The following is an 11,251-nucleotide window of genomic DNA, read 5'->3' as shown; positions in this document are numbered from 1 at the left end:
GATGCTCGATACAAAGCCTTGAGGAGAGAAATCGAAAGGTTAAAAGTCAAGAGAAATTGAGTGTGAAGTTGCTTCAAAGGCTGATGAAACAATATGCTTAGTGAACCAAGTTTAGGTACCTTGATATAGGAACTTGTGTAAATTGGAACTAGATGAACACATAAATCTAGATACTCAATTAATCCAAGTTCTACCGAGATACAAAACGAGCTCTAAGAATTTTAATGATGGACCAATACAAGGAGATATTGTAGACAAGCGTGTAACATTCTCCCAGGTTAAGGTAGAACATCAGGAGCCATCTGAACTTCTGCAATAATCAGAACTTTCCTAATAGGAATCTATCACCATAGACCTTATAATCAATTTACCATGAATATCTAGTAAATGCGACACTATCTGGATAATGGTAGACCGATTCACTTATTCTCTACCCCTTAAAAAGAACACAAGATGGAGAGATTACCAATTCATGATGGAAAGGATGTTAGAGTAATTTTTTAAGGTAAATTGACTATTACCGTTCTAAAACGAAATTGTGAATTTACAGGTGCATTTGAACTCTAATATGGCTTTTCTATGTCAGGAATTGGGATAACTCTCCAAGAATCTATGGAATACTCGCCTACCATTAGCTTAGTTTCCTTAAACAATTATCTTCCAGTATTAAGGCCCCATCGTTGGGAGCCATATATGAGAATAAAATTCGTCGTCACATTACTAAATTAAGCTAGAGGGAAGTCGAGTCTTTATTATGCTGGACATTTCAAAATCGCCAATCGAGCCGGTCCAGTAGCATGCAAGCTCGAATTACCTCTATCATTTAGTAAAATATTTGACGCGTTCCACATATCTAATCTGAAGAAACACATACCCGATGAATCACTGATCATTCCATCTGACGAAGTCCACACAGACAACAAGCTTTGATTTATGCCGGGATCATGGATTAGAGAATCCATAAACACTGGCAAAACAAAATCGAGTTAGTCAAAGTCAGATTGAATTCAAGTCGTGGCCCTACAATAGCATGGGAATGACGAGATCAAATGAAAAGAAAATATGTTCACCTCTACCCTATATAATTAGACGCGAATGCTACCTCCTAAATTTCGAGACGAAATTTCTTAAAGAAGGAGAGAATGTGACACCCGGCTATTTTAAGCCTAATCCGGTACTAATATAATCCGTGATTATATAAATAAAATATTATAATTAATGAAATAAAGTTGTTTTAGTCCAAAAACTCCAAAAATATATAAGTTATATTTTACTGTGTTCAAAAAAGTTAAGTTTTGCCGCTTAGCGAAAACAACGCAAAACTGACACCGGCAACAACCCGGGGTCCAAAAATATTCCAATAATATATTATTTGTAAAAATAATTACAATAGGCTATAAACCTATTTTTAGATGTTTCGGCTCGCGAAAATTGGGAATTAAGCGAGTAGAAGCCGATACAGGATACCGTAAGGATTCAAACGCAACCACCTCCAAAAATTAACATCTTAGGCTGGTATTGAAGAGAATTTATGGTGGATTTAATGGTTAAGTTAGTTTAACATAAAACACCAAATAACATGTCATATTTTATAAAATGTTGAAAAATTAGTACAAGTCATAACACATTATATATAATAACCCAAAACCACTTCCTCCCCTTCCTTTGCTTTGCCCAAAACCGGCCAACGCACCCATAGGGTAGCCAAGATGAGCTGGTTGTTGTGTTGGTAAAGACACAACATGCCACCTTCTTAGTTCCATGCATGCAAGCCACTTGGCACTTACACTCTATACTAAACCATTACTCCACCTCCCAACACCACCATCATTCTTTCTTCTTTCCTCCTCTCCCTCTCAACCGTCCCCTCCATCTCTCACTTCCCTTTTTACATCAAAAATCCTTTCATCACAAAAACATAAGAATCCATGGATTAAGATTGAATATAGGAGTTGTAGGAGCATTTTGAAGACCTTTTAAGAGTTTACAACCAAAACCCATCAAATAAATCATCATCCTCTTCATTTTCTCTAACCAGAAGGGTAAAAATCCATTACCGTAGTTCTTAATTTCTTAAGTTTTGAAGCTACATCTTGTTCTTGCAACTTGAAAGAGTTCACACAAATATGCTAAAACATAAACACATGTAAAATGGAACAAGGATATGATATATGTGTGTGTGATGTCTATGAGCCATGAGGGGTGTGTGTGTGTGTGTGTGTGTGTGCCGTACACACATATACATACATTCATGCATGTATTTTGCTTCCATTCTTTAGTTTGATAATGTTTGGTGTGATGATTCTTGAGGTTGAAAGATGAAATGGGTTGTAGAGAAAGAGAAATCCGTGTGTGAGAGAGAAAGAGTATGAATGTGTGTGTTCAAGTATTTAATGTTGCATGCATGTTTGAATCTAGATATTGAGGCTTGAATTTGTTAAAAGTAGGATTGATTATGGTGATTTTGAAAGTTTAATGATAAAAGGTAGGATAATATGAAATTAAAAGTTAGAAATTTTGAAACCCACTTAAAATATGACGAATACATTCATGTTACTTGAAGCTTGATATAATACATGCATGTATGTATCTTGATGATTCGTGTTTAAGTATTGTTGTGCATGCTCAAGAATTGATGATATGTATATGATTTTTGAAAGAAATGGATTGATATTATCATAATGATAGTTTTATGAAATGGTTAGTTTAGACTATGTAAAATGATATGAAAACATATAATACCTTCATGCATGTCACACATTTGAGTTGCTTACTTACACAAGAGATGGAAATGTAAATATTATTAACACTAATTTGAAATTGATGATAAAGGTTGGAAAAGTAAAGTTTTAAGTTGTAATAAAAACCATAGTTTAGATAATTAAATGAAGGAATAAAATTTGATTTTTCCTAAGTGATGATATAAATGCTATGTATTATTGAAAAATGATTTCCTAAGTCTAGATATTAATGTGTAACAAAATGAATTTATAATGAGAACTAAGTGCATGTCTATAATCAATAAAAATATAATAATAAATATGGAAATTTATATGTGTTTACATGTTAGAATAATTAGATTTTGTATAAAATATGCTTTAGATGCTTTACTTGTTTCAAAATGAGTTTCGGTTACTTAACTAGTCAAAAAATCGGTTTTTTAACGCAAACCGACAAGGATTTTAAGTGCTAAAATAAAACAGCCCCTAAAACCTAAAAACTCATATACATTACACTATATATAAAGTGTAATAAGTTCAAGACGATAAGAAGTGGCAATAAACGAGTCGCGTCGCAAAAGACGACGCGAAACGTTAAAAGTGAACATTTTTATGGAAAATTTAGCTAAACCGAGAACGTAAATCTTTTTATAAACTAAATCATCAAACTTATATATTTTAACTATATAAATTTTTTTCATACTTAAAACCATAAAATATTTATACAAAAAGTTAACCGGTAAGCGAAACCGACAAAATCGGAAAAATAGCTTAAAAGCATAAAGTCTACAAAACTTGGAATAAAAGTGTATATTGTTAGTAATAAAGTTATGTTAAAACTTAAGTTTAATAAAAATAAATAATCTTTTGTAAATATAATTATTATTAAATAAATAATAATACTTATGTGCATAACTTGTTTAATTGAATGTTTATGTGCATAAGAATACATAGTAATATTTAGGGATATTAGTTGTTTATAATCTGTTAGAAACTGTGTGCTTGTGTGAGAATTAGCAAATTGGACATATCCGAACCAAAGGTCATCATTGGGTCATTTGAACACAAAAATAATAAAATAATGAAAACAAATGTTTTTAAAGAATAAAACGTTTGTGTGAACGCTTCAAGTTGGATGAACGACGTATATTACAAATGTGAATGAATTATTAAAAACGTGTAATATATTAATAGGACACGAGTGTTTGGACGTTTACCGGCATTATACCTCTAAAGGTGAGTTTCTCATAAATCCCCACTGTTTTGACACATTCAAATGATTTTATAAATGTTTTGGGGGAAAACACGTTTGGGTCAAAACACGTTTTATCTTGAAAATTGTGGTATTGGAATGACTTTAAATTTGACCAATATGGTCGGGCTGTCGTGGGCAAAAATCGGGAACAATTCCACAGGCTTATAATCATTAACTGTTAAACAGGCATAGAAATATTGATAGATCTATCGGGGTGACGCCCTATCATCACCGGTCCCGCCGGTGGGGTAAGTGATAAATATTTCGATTGTTGTACACTTTGATTATAGATTTAAGGGAGTCATACATTGTTATATTCCTAGCTAGTCTATAACTATCACACTTGTTAAATAAAATGTTGAATTTTATGCACTTTCGCTTCTATAGCGAAAGGGAGGCCATATGGTCTCTCGTGGTAAAGCAAGAACCGGTGTGAAAATTTGAATAACTTTTGTGTGTTTAACAAAGTAGACCTTGGTCTAGTAAAGGCATGGTAATGCATTGACTTCGGTCCGTATGGACGAAGTGGTATTTATGGGAATAATTAAACAAAGAAAATCTTTGTTTCAATGAAATAAATGTGAAATGAAATACAAAAATTAAGGTTAATGATGATATTCTCATTGATTAAAATGAAGAAATAATTGATGTAAAAGCCGAAAGCTGTTACATCATGGTTTTTAAATTGAGAACTCACCAACCTTTGTGTTAACAAAATTATTTTAAACATGTTTTCAGGTAAATGAAAGGGGAATGCTTCGTGAGGATGATGTGGGAAAAACAAGTGTGTAATACTTGAGCGTTGGACTTCTATTTTAAACAAAACGTGTACTCCGCCCAAATTAGTTGACTAAGTTTTTCGATGTTAAATTAAGATTTTTGAGGTGTGACACATGGAACTCATCGTTGGTGATGGGAAGAAAGTCTCAGTTCTTGCAACTAGCACATATCGTTTTGCTTGTCCATCTGGCCTTATAGTTACTTTGAATAACTATTTGTTTGCTCGTGGTTTGACCAGAAACATTATTTTAGTTTCTTTACTATTTGAACAAAGATTTAAGTACGCTTTTAACGGTATTGCTATTTCTGCCTACTTGAATGATATCTTTTATTTTGAGGCTAAACCTCAAAATGGTATTTCTGAGATTGATGTTCAAATAAACAATAATGTATATAATCCTTCTAAACGTATCAGATCTGGTATTAATGATAAATTTCTATGGCATTGCCGACTTGGCCACATAAGCAGAGCATGAGTTAAGAGACTCCAATCCGAAGGCATTCTTGAATCCACAGGACCGGACTCTTTTGATGACTGTGAATCTTGCTTAGCTGGTAAACTCGCCAAGGACTCCTTCACTCATAAGAATGAACGAGCAATGGATCTGTTAGGACTCATACATATTGATGTATGCGGCCCCTTCAGAACCATGTCTAGAATCATGAAAGATACTTTGTTTCTTTATTGACGATTACAGTCGATATGCTTATGTGTATCTTAAAAAACACAAGCATGAAATTTTTGAAAAGTTCAAAGAGTTTCAAAACGAAATGGAAAACCAACTCGTGAAATCTATTAAAATGCTTCGATTAGATCGAGGTGGAGAGTATCTTAGCTTAGAATTCATAAATTATCTAAAGAGCGTGGAATTATTTCACAGTTCACTCCACCCGGCACACCCTAACACAATGGCGTGAGAGAGAGAGAGAGGAGAAATCGAACCTTGCTAAATATGGTCCGATCGATGATGTGTAGACTAACTTGCGTCACTCCTTTTTGAGCTTTGCCCTTATAACCGCTGCCCGCATTGTCAATCTGGCTCCAACTAAAAAGGTAAGCAAAACCCTATATGAGATATGGCATGGGCGTAAACCCAATTTGTCTTTCCTTAGAGTATGGGGATATGAATTTAGGGGTGTTCAAAATACCCGAACCTGATTAACCCGACCCGAACCCTAATAAGCTAATTAGGGTCAGGTTAAACATGGTCAAAAAATATTAATCGGGTTATTCAGGTTGACTTGAATAACCCGAACTATTAATAGGGTCGGGTTTCGGGTTCGTTTTTGGAAAAAAATCAGGTTTCGGGTTAACCCGAATAACCCGATTAGTGGTGTTTGTTTGTGTTCATTTAAGTATGCTCATTTGAGTTCGTTTATGTTTGTTTGTGTTCATTTACGCATGTACATATATGTTTATTTACGTTCTTTTATGTTCGTGAATTGTTCATCTAGATTTAAATGAATGAATATAAACGAACACGAACATGTTCATTTTTTAAACGAACGAGCATGAACACAAATATTTGTTCGATGAAGTGTACGTATTCATTTAAAGTTAAATGAACAAAGAAAAACATGCCCTTGTACGTGATCATTTGTAAGGGTGTTCACAGTCCGATTTTAACGGTTTTTAGGACAAACCGTGAGCCAAACCATTAACAAAAACAGAAACCGAACGGTTAAGATAGGAAACCGAACCTAACTGAACCGTTACTAACCATTTGGTTTCACGGTTTGGGTATATATATATATATATATATATAGTACGAAACAAATTATACTAGTTACAAAAATTCCTTTATTGTATACCATCGTGCTACAAAAGATCTGCTCAAGTTTTGAGGTGTTGTGTAAGGTGAACATGTGCAAGGTTCTTAAAAGTTTAACAATAATCAACTAGATCTACTGATAATAGATATGCAACAAATCAGCTTCATCTTAATCTGAAATGAAATAACAAATAGAATTGGAAATTTTAATATCATAAACACACCTCATTATAGTAGTACAGTTTAAGCAAAGTATATTCATCTTACGGTTCGGTCTGGTTATACGGTTTGAAAATTTTAAAACCGTAAACCAAACCGTTCTTTGCGGTTTGAAATTTTTGAAACCAACCGACCAAAAGTTAATAAGAAACCCCGACCATAAAACTAAACAAATGATCGGTTTGAACGATTCCAAACCGAAGTATCGAACCATGAACATCCCTAATCATTTGGTTCGTCTACAGTCCTGTATGCAATAATAAGATAAATATTATAGTCCAATGGTTACCAACACAAAAATCAACTTAAAAATAAATAGCAACCCGATTAACCCGAGTAACCCGACCCAAATAACCCGAAACCCGATTAACCCGAACCCGACAAACCCGAACCATAATAGGGTCGGGTTTCGGGTTAGATTATTTTTTTTTCAAAACCCGACTAACCCGACCCGATTAACCCGAAACCCGATCGGGTTGACCCGATTAACACCCCTAGATGTGATGCATATGCCACCACTAATTCTGATGATAGGCTTGATCCTCGTGGTGTAAAGTTGTTTTAGTCGGATACTATAACCAAAGCGGATATTATTTCTTCTATCCTGATACAAATCTGATTTCTATCAAAAGGAAGGTTCACTTCCTCGAGAAGGAAATTCTCGATCGAGGAACTGGAAATAATATTGTCGATCTTGAAGAAATTCAAGAACCACAAACAACCGTTGAGGAAGTCGGAACGTCTGATCAACAAGTTGTTGTTGCTGATACATCAGACATAAACACAAGCTTTCGTATAAGTAATAGGACTCGCGTACCAAATTCTAAATACCTATGGCATCTAGATGGTCCCGAAGTCCTCTCAGTAGCCGAGTCAAGCGACGAACCTGCTAATTACAAATATGTTGTCTTACATCCGGAATCTGAGAAATGGCAAGATGCCATGAACGCCAAGATGAAATCTATGCGCAACAATCAAGTCTGGAACTTGGTTATGCTACCCCCTGAATGTCGGTCAGTATGGAACAAGTGGATTTTCAAAAAGAAAACTGACATGCATGGAAATGTACAGACTTATAAAACACGGCTAGTCGCGAAAGGTTTTACTCAAACTCAAGGTATTGACTATGATGAAACCTTCTTGCCCGTTGCTATGACTAAGTCGATAAGGATATTACTTGCCGTAACCGCATATTATGACTACCAGAAATGGAAAATGGATGTCAAAATTGCCTTTCTTAATAGACACCTTTCTGAAGATGTCTATATGGTTCAGCCTGGAGGTTTGTTGATCCTAAATATCCTAACAGGGTGTGAAAACTGAATAAGTCCATTTATGGACTTAAACAGGCATCTCGCAGATGGAATCTTCATTTTGATGAGAAAATCAAAGAGTTTGGTTTTATCAAAAATGAAGATGAGCCTTGTGTTTACAGAAAGGCTAGTGGGAGCACTGTATCATTCCTCATCCTGTATGTGGATGACATACTGATAACTGGAAATAACATTCCTATGCTTAAGAAAGTTAAGCCCTGGTTGGGATCTTGTTTCGCAATGAAAGATCTTTGTGAAGCTGCCTATATTCTTGGAATCAAGATCTACTGAGATAGGTCTAAGCGGCTTCTAGGGCTAAGTCAAAGTACATACATAGACAAGGTAACGACACGCTTCTCAATGGAGAACTCCAAGAAAGGAGTTGTCCCCATGTCTAAAAGAACCGTGTTGAGCAAGTCGCAATCTCTGGCAACGGACATTGAAACTAAGCATACGCAAGCAATTCCATATGCTACAGCGATTGGTTATATCATGTATGCTATGTTATGTACTAGACCTGACATCTTGTATGCGTTGAGCATGACTAGTTGTTTTCAGCAAAATCCTAGCATTGCCCATTGGACCGTAGTAAAGAACATTCTTAGGTACCTGGAAAGACCAAGGATATGTTCTTAGCATTTGGAGGATTGGAAGAAGAGCTCACTGTAAGGTGTTACACTGATGCTAGCTTCCAGACTGACCGAGATCATTCTCGCTCACAATCAGGATATTTATTCACTCTCAAAGGAGGAGCTATTTACTGGAAAAGCTCCAAGCAAAGTGTGGTGGCGGATTCTACCACTGAATCAGAATACATAGCTGCATCAGATGCTTCTATGGAAGCTGCTTGGATGAAGAAGTTCATCACTAACCTCGATGTGGTTTCGAGTATTCATAGAGCCAAGCACATATTAAGAAAGTTCCACCTTATACGGGAAATATTGGAACGAGGAGACATCATAATAAGCAAAGTAGACACAGATCAAAACCTAGCTGACTCGTTCAATAAACCGATGACTCAGGACAAGCATGATCATCACAGAGATGCTATCGGTCTTAGATTAGCTAGTAGTTTGTTTTGATTTAGTATTCAGATGTGTGAACATTTAAACAGTTATACTTTTAAGTTCTCTTTTGATTTAATGGTAAAATGCAAAAGTTGAATAATATAACTGTGCTAGATTTTAATATGCTTAATACATGAATATTGTATTCTAAATTATCCATAGTCGGTCAGACTCATGGGAACGATTCTGAATTAAGACTATTCTGACTTTGGGCTCAAGGAGTTGACTTCCAAACTCACAGACCTCATTATGAATGACGTTGGATGTAACTCGCATCAAATCATCTTCATGGAACTTAGTCATAAGATGTTTTGATATTGGTATACTCATTTAGTATCCTTAGGCCTGAGATACATATTAGAACTTTTGTTTACTAAAGGCTATTCTTTGGTTAGTGTCAACCGCTGTCGTGTAACTGCCATCTATAAAGGCATTTGTTGGGAATAATCTGAAGTTCAGTGGGAGTTGTATGTAATCAAGATGGGATTATGTACTCTTACATGATATGTAACAGTTAGACATCTTGGCACCCTTGTTGATTCAAACTGGTGAAGTGTGAGGCCTCACCCAAACTTACTGTGTGTTTGATTGGACCACTTTGATTCTAGATCGAGAACAATAATTATTGAACACCATATGAGATTAAATATGATCCATGTCTCATTGTTCAATTGATGTTTATACGAAAAGGATAAATGACGACGATTACCTTAAGTTCATTATCTTGCAATAATGTATTCTAAGATGTTTTGATTAATGACTTAAAATGTCATCACTTGTTGGGTGCAGCCATGTATATCTAGAGCACCGCTGGCTGTCAACGTTGAGGAACTTAACCAGAAACCATCCAAGTGTGAGACTGTTGGATTTTATGGACCGGTTCAGTAAAGTCAACGAGGCTGACCGAGTTTTGACCCGCTAGAGTTACACCGTGGGTAACGAGCGTGAAACCCGCTTAAGTTAGTTAACTGCGTATGATATAAATTAACGAGATATTGTGGAACGGGCTTTTGGAAACAAGAGATGGGCTTGGTGGGTCATATTAGCTTAACTAGTTTATTTATAAACTAGTTAACCTATCATTAATCCTAACCCTAGCCACCTTAAACAATTATCTCTTCCAAGATTCCACACCACCACTGCCGCCGACCTCCATTGTCACCGCCCCTGATGTCCGTGATGTTTACACCACCGCCGGCCACTCTCCTGTGCCGCCGCTGCTTCCCGGTGACCCCAAACAACCGCCGCCGCTCCACCACTGCTGCCACGGCTACTGTTCAACCGCCGCCGCTACTACAGTTCACCGTCGCTGCCGTTGCCTAGTGCACCGCCACCGTCGGGTCTCGTTTGTCACCTAGCATTGCTTTTTAATTCTCGATGTCTTGACAGGTTATTCATTAACCAAGGTAAAGTTAAATATAATTGGTTTATAATAATTATATTTGATGTGTTGTTTATATTACTATGTTCGTATTGTTTTGTAACCGGATCCTATCGGGTTTAGTTTTGGTGCTGATTACTCATTTTATTCCGCTGCGTATATATTGATTAATTGGATTAATTAATTATTAGACATATTATTGAAACGGGTTTAATAATAAATATTTGGCTGATCACCACTAAAACCCAACAAGACACATCTATGATCTATGTGGCTCAACTTTAAGAGAATGTGTGTGGCTCAAATTTAAGAAAAGATGGGATAAGCGGAAAAAAATCTTATATTTAGAGGATTTTAAACATGTAACTATTTACTTATTTGTTATGTATAAATAAGGTATATGTTTTCATGCTTTTTCACCTTTTTATAGCTTAAATGATATTTGTGTGAAAGTAACCGAAAAGAGTTTTTAATTGTTCATTTTATTTTATTGTTAGCACCACTTATGCAAGGTCACCGGGAGCATGCATTGCCAACTAATAACTTAACTATACGTTATTGATCTTTCCTTTTCTACTATGATAATAATAATAATAATAATAATAATAATAAAATTTATCTTACTAATCATGTTATATTAACTATGTTAAATGTTAAATTGCATATTTAGCTATTCAATCATACGATATTTAATATAACTCGATTAATCTACTAATCTAATAAAAGAATACTTATTTATCCCAC

This window comes from Bidens hawaiensis, unplaced genomic scaffold, assembly GCF_021521415.1.
Source record: "Bidens hawaiensis isolate Kalapana, Puna unplaced genomic scaffold, B.hawaiensis_p1.1 tig00001143_1, whole genome shotgun sequence".
Taxonomy (NCBI): domain Eukaryota; kingdom Viridiplantae; phylum Streptophyta; class Magnoliopsida; order Asterales; family Asteraceae; genus Bidens; species Bidens hawaiensis.
The sequence above is the reverse complement of the archived record's forward strand: the minus strand, read 5'-3'. Positions refer to the sequence as shown.